The sequence below is a fragment of the Benincasa hispida genome, chromosome 2, assembly GCF_027475165.1.
Source record: "Benincasa hispida cultivar pf3 chromosome 2, pf3_genome.v1.1, whole genome shotgun sequence".
Taxonomy (NCBI): Eukaryota; Viridiplantae; Streptophyta; class Magnoliopsida; order Cucurbitales; family Cucurbitaceae; genus Benincasa; species Benincasa hispida.
The window spans coordinates 4,840,430-4,850,099 of record NC_143479.1 but is presented as its reverse complement, the minus strand read 5'-3'; positions in this window follow the sequence as shown (position 1 = coordinate 4,850,099).

Sequence of the window (9,670 nt, the reverse complement as noted above, 5' to 3'; positions counted from 1 at the left end):
TATTTTTCTCAAGTGCCCTCATCTCTTACATGACAGCAGGCTTCCACTCAGGAATTTTCATTGCATCCTATATGCTACTTGATACCATCCCTGTATCTAGACTGGTGGTAAAGGCCCTAAACTCAGGTGACAGGTTATTGTATTGTACGTTATGTAACTATGCATATGGTACCTTGTACATGACGAAATATCTTTCCTTAGGGCTATCGGAAGATTGAGGTAAACATCATGCTCTTCCAGACTATCAGATTTCTCACTGTGATCAATAGTCTCCTCTGCCTGGGTTTCACCTTCAGAAGTCCTCTTCAAATCATCATCTCTAGTACCATTCACATTTTCTGGAACTGTTTCCAGATCACTATTCACCATTATCTCTCCATCTGCTATAGTGGTGCTCTCAGCACCTTTTCCTCCTTTTTTCTCACTACAACCGTTAGTCTCAGCACAAGTATCAATATCATTAATTTCAGGAATACACGTACCTGATGCCGGGTCTGACTCATGGATCGGAGCCGAAGATGCAACAGGTGGCATTATTTCCTTCCTGAGATTCTTCCTATAGCATGTTATCCATGGGACTTGATTGGTAGGGAGGAAAGAGCCGACATGTTCGGGAATCGGAGGTGACTCTAAGGGAACTGCATACGTGGACCAGTTAGCCTCTTCACTAGAGTTATCCCTTTTAAGATGGCTAACGGGAAAGAATGACTGATCCTTAAGGAAGGTGATATCCATGGAAAAAAATATTTGCGAGATGATGGGTGGTAACATTTATACCCACACTGATAAAACGGATACCCAACAAAGACACATTTTTTAGTACGGGGGGTGAATTTCATGCGATTTGGACTGTGAGAATGAACAAAGGCAACACCACCAAATACTCGAAGTGGAACACCTGAGACTAAACGAGTAGTTGGGTAAGACTCTTTCAAACAATCTAACGGATTTTTTGAGCACTCGGGAGAGCATTCGATTGATTAAGTGAGATGGCATTCCCCCATAGGTAAGATGGGAGTGATGTAGATAGCATAAAGGAACGGGTAACTTCCACCAAATAACGATTTTTTCTCTCAGCTACCCCATTTTGTGGGGGGTGTACGTGGAGGATCTCATACGATGAGTTCCATGAGCGCGTTCAGATCGCTCCGATCTCACAGTGACCAAAATAGAATAATATACATTCAACACATACAGCTATGTAAATAAATCTAATTATCGGCATGCTAAGAACAAACAAAATCATAAGGGATAGAGTTCCATACCAGTTGAAGACTATCTTCACACTTTGGAACCTCAATGCAACGGAACCCTCTAACAAATCTACCAACCCCCAGGGGGAACGTCGACTGCAATAGCACGATCAACGCAAACATGAACACCGCAACAGGGACAACACCACCACTAATAAGCCCTAGGTATTCTCAAAGTAAAAACCCAAAGGGTAAACATTGGTGAATTTGGTAGAGGACGGAGGAAAAATGAGGCATGTAGGCGATAAGCAAGTGGGAGAGAAAACAACGCTATCGCATACTAGAAGTGCTTATCGCATAGAGGAGCTACACGATTGTGTAGGATTTACTGAACGATCGTTTAGGAAAAGGTGTACGATCGTTTAGTTAAATCGGCACACTATAAGATCGTTTATAAAAGCTATCCGATCGTGTAGGCGAGAATCTGCGATCGTTTAGCGCAAGGAAGACGATCGTTTATGCGGAAAGGCGACTATCGTATAGGCTCTCGAGTGATCGTTTTACAAAATACCAGTGCGCTTTCACAAAATATTTTAGGCGAATTACGGATTATCAATTGCACGATCCAAAATGAAAAAAAATTTCATTTTTGACTCATCGGTTACCATAATCGATGCTGTCCACTAACCCACGTTCGAACGTGGAAAAAGGATTAATTATCATATAATTAATCAATTAATTAATTAATAAATTTAATCATATTATATTTTTAATCTATAGTTTGATATCACATATCTACTATAGTATTTTCTCCTCTACTTGATATAAATCATATTTATAACTAATTTCCTCCAAAATAATGTATCTCATACATTTGCCAATTATATCATATATAATTAACCAGTCTAATTATATCATATATAATCAAACTTCCTCTTGTCAATTTGAACATTTCAAATTAACCCAAATACTGATTCTCGACTTTATCCAAGCTACCCAGGGGACCTAATGGACCTGTGGCTCGAAGATCCAACGATACGTGAATAGCTGACTAAACTCTTTAGCCACGAGATCCACCATCCATTAACTGTCAGGCATTCCACTAAAGACCAACAACTAAACTCTTCTTACAACAGATATATTTCTGTGTCCATCGGATATAACCAATCATGAGTACGATGACCCTTCACAGATGCTCGTAAATACAGCTGGGCCAAATTACCGTTTTGCCCCTGTAGTTACATCTCACTTTTTAAGTACCATTGATTCCTCTAATGAACAATACAACATAGTCCAACTATGTGTGAACACCTCTTGGGCCAAGAGAAAGTGTGTGGCAGTACATCGTTCAAGCCTCGGAATCAGCCTTTAAGGGAGCCATCTATCTACTTACCCCTGCCTTGGGGAAGGAGTGAATTCCATCTTGTGTAGCTGAGTTTCTAGCTCCCAAATCAGACGAATCCCTAAAATGGTAGGTTTGAATTGGCGACCTGGCCACTTGCACCCATACAAATCAAAGGATCGCCCTCAATGGCAGGAGTTCCCAACTCACTTAGGATTGAGGTCATGTTACCTATGGTCATCCTAGCGAAGTGAAGTCTCTGTCATGAATAGTATTATATAACAAGACTTTAACACTTCGTGGTCAGGTCTTATACAAACTCTTTGTATAGGACGCCCCCGCTCGCATGTCTCCAACATGAATGATCAGGATCAGACCATCTGTGACAAGTCACAACACTTGTGACCATTCCACAAAGCGAGTCGCGTCCGTAGCGTTACCAAGATAAGGTTTCCCTCCTTTATCCATATACTACAGACCATTTTGGTTATCACTCAAGACATGATCCACTTGTATGTCACCACATACATGCTTGAGTTACATACAGATAACCAGGGATTTTATGTTTATTGGTTTGTGGTAAAGCAAATAAAACAAGTAAATGAGCAAAATACAAGATGTGAAGTAAATATTATATATTAACAACACAAGCGTTCGTACATACTGTTTACAAGCTACAGGAAACGAGACTTTAGAACATCAACCCCAACAGTATGCACATGAACTTTGTGGATAATCCCTTTAGAGGTAAGGAAGTCCTAGAAGGAGGCATTAAAGAATTCCCGCCCATTGTCACTTCTCAAAATACCAATTCTGGCATTAAATTGGGTTTCCACAGTGGCATAGAATTGTTGGAATACAGACAACACCTCGAACTTATCAGTGAGAAGAAAAACCCAAGTAACTCGAGTATGATCATCTATAAAGGTGACAAACCAGCATTTTCCTATGGAGGTTGTGGTTGTGAGGGACCCCAAACATCACTATGAACTAAGGTGAAGGGTTTGGATGGTTTGTAGGGCTGAGATTGAAAGAAGACACGACTTTGTTTGGCACGAATACAAACATCACAGTTTAAAGAAGATATATTAATATTGTGGAGTAAATGCAGAAACAAGTATTTCATGTATTGAAAATTTGGATGTCCTAAGCGATAATGCCATAACAAAAAATCATTCTCAGAAGTAGAAAAATTTAAAGAAACGAGACTAGTCTTATAATCATTCCTAGAGGAAGCATCATCAGTCAGGAAGTAGAGCCCCGACAGTGCCAATCGTCGTCTCCGAGCTCAGATCCTGAAATAAAACAGAGTCGGGTGAAAAAACTGTCTAACAACTCAGATCTCTTATAATTTTACTGATAGATAATAAATTATATGATATCTTAAGAACATGCAATACATCCCACAATACCAAACCCTCAAACCGAGATGAATTTCCTTTCCCTGCAATTGGTGCAAATGACCCATCTGCAATTCTAATTCGTTTGTTACCAGCACTTGGACAATATGAAAGAAATTGACCAGATGTGCCAGTAAGATGATCTGTCACCCCTGAGTCAACAATCTAGGTTTTTTTTTTTACCATTAATACTAATAAGGCCAAAAGACTAGACAATACCTGACTAGGCGATGGCACTGACTCCAACTATACTTAGGTTAGTCGTACTGTCTGTTGGGGATTGGTGCTGAGGGTTCTCATTCGTTGAGTCATTCACAAGGGCACACCCAGAGGTTGATTTGTCATGTGACTGGCGATGTTTACTGTTCGGGGGTCATTCATGTAGCTTCCAACACTAGTCTTTTATATGCCACGGCTTTTTATAATGCTCACAGACATGAGTGGGCTTCTTGTCGCCGTCAGAGCTGGAGGATTTAGTGGCAAAAGAAGCAGCATCAATAGAAGTAATTACTAGGTTATTTATTGCACTTGATCTATCTTCCTCCAGACGTATTTTTTAGCAAACTTCCATGAGGGAAGGTATAGGGTGTTGCCCCTGAATCCGAATCCAAATGGCATCAAACTTCGAATTTAGTCAGGCAAGGAAGTCATAGACATGATCAGCTTCCTCAATTTTTTCATACTGAGCTCCGTCATGCGCACACTTCTAGACTATTTCCCTACAGAGATACATCTCTTGCCACAAAAGCGACATTTTATTGAAATAGGACGTTATGTCCATAGTTCTCTGCTTGCATTCATGGGCCTGTTTCCGTAACATATAGAGCAGAGGTGCATTCTACCTCTTTGAATGAAGTTGTTGTACAACATCCCAAATATTTTTGGCAGTTGTAGCATAGAGTAACGCACTGCCAATTTGGGGTTCCATGCTATTAATCAGAATAGATCTCAACAACAAGTCTTCCCCCTTCTAGATCCATTCCTGAGTGTCTCCTGGTACAGGCTTAGGTATCTCTTCAGTCAAGTATCCAAATTTGTGACGTTCTTCCAACTTTTCTCCAGTAATAAATCCTACAGAATTTCCCATGGATCCAGACAAAATATTTGTAGTGGGTAAAATAGAGAAAGAATTTACCAGGTTTTTAGAATATATTGGTATGTTGGCAGATAATTATGGTTGAGAGTTCGTCCCAAGAATCGTTCCAAAATATGCAATCTGCTGTTGGAGATGGGAAAAATGTCGATGGAGATCATTCGTAAACCCTCGACCTAGATTTAAGGAACCGAAGCCAACTGCCAGATTGGAAGTCAAACCTGTCGGCCGCTGGGTTAACGAGGATGTTGCTGTGAAGATCTATCTGCCGGCACAATCGGGAAAGAAATAATCGGTTGCTGGATTGTAGATCCGGTCAGCGCAATCGGGAAAGAGACCGGCACAAAAAGATCGATCGAACTCATGAACTCGGAGGGCTGTGTCGTCTGCTCGTAGGATGACTTGACCACTAGAGGCGCCGCAGAATGGGTCGGCTGTCACGTTGGGTTTGTCGTTGGCTATTGCACTACTTGGATCGTCGTGACTTGCTGGATCGGTTCGACTGGAGTCGAGCGGCTGGAACTAGGTTGGCTAGGGTTGAGATCCGACACCGACTGGATGATTTTCAGTAGTGCGGCTTGGAGATACTGTTCCATCGCTTCTCGTATGGCTATGGTGATTTCGGCATTTACGGCCCCACTAGTTCCAATGGAGGTTGTTGGTGGAGACTTTGGTCTATTCTCATGATGATGGCTAAGGTTTCATTGCCATGCTCTGATACCATGTTGAAAAAGAGAGAATGAAAGAATACAAGGTTTACGTGGAAAATCCTAGATCAGGGAGAAAAAAACCACGATAGAGACTGATTTTTTACAATTGATTGATACACAAAGTACAAGAGAATAGGCCGAATAAATAGACAGTGGGAAGCCTTATGGTACATAAAATTACTAGAATACCCCTAGGGTAACAAGCTATCGACAATTAGTTTTTGCTAAACTGATTGGATTAAAATGAAAAATGAATTTTTGCACAAGTGTCTGATATAAGTATTTTTTTTTATATCATCATGTCTAGCTCAATTGTTACTTTACTTGGTGTCAAAAAATTAACTGGAGAAAATTATATAACTTGGAAAAATACAATGAATATAGTTTTGGTAGTGGATGACCTCAAATTCATTCTCATGGAGGAATGTCCTTCAGCCCCTGGGCACAACGCATCACGAGTGTTCGTGATGCCTATGAGAAGTGGACCAAGGCCAATGATAAGGCAAAAGTCTACATTTTGGCATGCTTATCTGAAGTTCTGGCTAAAAAGCATGAGACCATGATCACTGCACACCAAATCATGGAATTATTGCGTTAAATGTTTGGAAAATATTCCTTACAAGCCGTACATGGTGCTCTTAAGTTTATCTTTAGTGTGCGGATGGCTGAAGGATCGTCTATTAGGGAACATGTCCTTAACATGATGGACCATTTTGATACCGCTGAGATGAATGGAAGTCTCATAAATGAGCCCAGTCAGGTGAACTTTATAATGCAATCGCTACCAGACAGCTTTCTGCAATTCCGTAGCAATTGCGTTATGAACAAAATTGACTACAACCTCACCACCCTCCTAAACAAGCTATACATTTTTTAGTATTTAATGAAAGCCAAAATAAATAATAGGAAGGCAAATGTTGCCTTCTCCAACAAGAAAAAATTCATCAGAGGTTCGACTTCTAAAACGAAATTTGTGCCTCCCTCTTCATCTAGTGTGAAGAAGTGGAAAAAGAAGAAGGGTGGAAAGAGGAATAAAGCCACCACTGTTGCTGCACAAAAGGGCAAGAAGGTTAAATTCGCAAAAGGAATCTGTTATCATTGCACCCAAGATGGACATTAGAAAAGAAATTGCCCAAAATATTTGACTGAGAAAAAGAAGAAAAAAGAAGGTAAATATGATTTACTGGTTCTAGAAATGTGTTTGGTGGAAAATGATAACTATACTTAGATACTTGATTCAGAAGCCAGTAACCACGTTTGTACTTTTTTGCAGTAAACTAGTTCCTGGAAATAGTTAGCAGCAAGAGAGATGACTCTACGAGTTGGAACAGGAGAGGTTGTCTCCACGGTTGCAGTTAGAAGTTTGAAGTTGTTTTCTGAATTAAATTTTATGTTGTTAAACAATGTTTACCATGTTCCTAATTTTAAAAGGAACTTGATTTCAGTTTCATAGTTGTTAGAACACTCTTTTAATGTATCTTTTATTGGGGATAAAGCGTTTGTCTCAAAAAATGGTATGAGTTTTTATTCTATAACAAACGAAATAAACTTATATGTACTATGGTCATTAGTATCTAAAATGCTCCACAGTATTGAAATGTTCAACACTGCAATCACTGAAACTAAGAAAAGAAATTTTTCTCCTAAAGATAATGCTCATCTTTGGCATCTAAGACCAAGTCACATTAACCTCAATAGGATTGAGAGGTTGCTTGAGAATGGACTTCTAAACGAGTTAAAAGAAAATTTTTGTATGTGAATTTTGTCTAGAAGAAAAAATGACAAAATGACCTTTTACTTAAAAAGGTTATAGAGCCAAATAACCCTTGGAGCTTATACATTCAGATCTTTGTGGTCCGATGAGTGTAAAAGCTAGAAGAGGGGTTTGAAGATTTTATCACTTTTATGGACGATTATTCAAGGCATGGGCATGTCTACTTTATGCAACATACATCTGACACAGTTGAAAAGTTCAAGGTGTATAAGAATGAAGTTGAAAATTTGTTAGGTAAAAAAATTAAAATACTTTGATCAAATCAAGGTAGAGAGTACATGGATATTGAATTCCAGAATTATATGATAGAACATGGAATCATATCTCAACTCTCAACATTTGGTACACCTCAACGAAATGGTGTATCAGAAAGGAGAAATAGAACCCTGTTGGATATGGTTTGCTCTATGATAAGCTATGTTTCTCTACCTACCTCATTCTAAGGTTATGCAGTGGAGACTGCGGCTTACCTTTTAAACCAGGTTCTATCAAAGAGTGTTATTGGAACATCTTTTTGAATTATGGAGAGGTCGTAAATGTAGTTTACGACATCTTAGGATTTGGGGATGTCCAGCATATGTGCTTGTGGCAAATCCAAAGAAATTGGAACCATGTTCAAGATTATGCCTATTTATAGGTTATTCTAAAGAAACGAGAGGTGGTCTATTTTTCGATCCAAAAGAAAACAAAGTATTTGTATTGACAAATGCTACTTTCTTAGAAGAAAACCACATTAGAGAAAATAAGCCAAAGATCCAAATCATATTAAATGAAATTTCCAAAGAAACTGCTGAAACTTCAACAATAGTTATTGAAGAGGCGAGCACTTCAACAAGAATTGTTGATGTTGGTTCATCTAGTCAAACACATCCTTCTCAAGTGTTGAGAGAGCTCGATGTAGTGGGAGGATTGTAATCCAACCTACTCGCTATTTGGGTTTAATGAAAACTCAAACTGTCATATTAGATGATAAGGTTGAGGATATATCGTCTTACAAGAAGGCAATGGTTGATGTTGACAAAGATGAATTAATTAAAATCATGGATCAAGAAATGGAGTCTATGTACTCCAATTCTATCTGAGAACTTGTAGATCAACCTGATGGAGTTAAACCCATAGGTTGCAACTGGATCTACAAGAGAAAATTGGGCGTAGATGGAAAAGAGCAAACCTTTAAGGAAACATTACTAGCAAAGGGTTATACTCAGGTTGAGGGAGTGAACTATGAAGAAACTTTCTCACATATTGCTATGATTAAGTCTATCCAAATTCTTTTATCTATTGTCACATATTATGACTATGAGATATGGAAAATGGATGTCGAGACTGCCTTTTTGAATGGTAATCTTGATGAAACCATCTAAATGACCCAACTAGAGGGATTCACTAAACAAGGTCAAGAGTAAATTTTTTGCAGACTTAATCGGTCTATTTATGAATTGAAACAAGCATCTCGATCTTGGAATATAAGGTTTGATGTTGCAATCAAATCTTATGGCTTTGATCAAAATGTTGATGAGTCTGATGATTACAAGAAGATCATCAACAGTTCAGTAGCTTTTCTTGTGTTGTATGTAGATGATATCCTACTCATTGGGAATGATGTAGGTTACTTGACTACCATTGAAGAATGACTAGCTGCTCAATTTCAAATGTAAGATTTGGGTGAAGCACAATTTGTTCTAGGGGTCCAAATTATATGGGATCAAAAGAACGAATCACTAGCCTTGTCTCAGGCATCCTATATCGATAAAGTACTTGTCACATATTTGATGCAAAAATTCCAAGAAGGATTTGTTACTTTTTAGGCGTGAAATTATCTTGTCTAAGGAACAGTGTCCTAAGCACCTCAAGAGGTTGATGAGATGAGATAGATTCCCTATGCATCTGCAACACGTAGCCTTATGTATACCATGTTGTGTACTAGACCCGACATCTGCCATGCAATAGAAGTAGTCATTAAATATCAATCCAATCCAGGATTTTTCCACTAGACAACAGTTAAAGCTATTCTTAAATATCTTAGGAGAATGAGAAATTATATGCTTGTGTATGGTACTAAGGATTTAATCCTTACAGAATATACTGACTCTAGTTTTTAGATTGATGAGGATTCAAGAAAATTCACATCAGGATCAATGTTCACTCTAAATGGAGG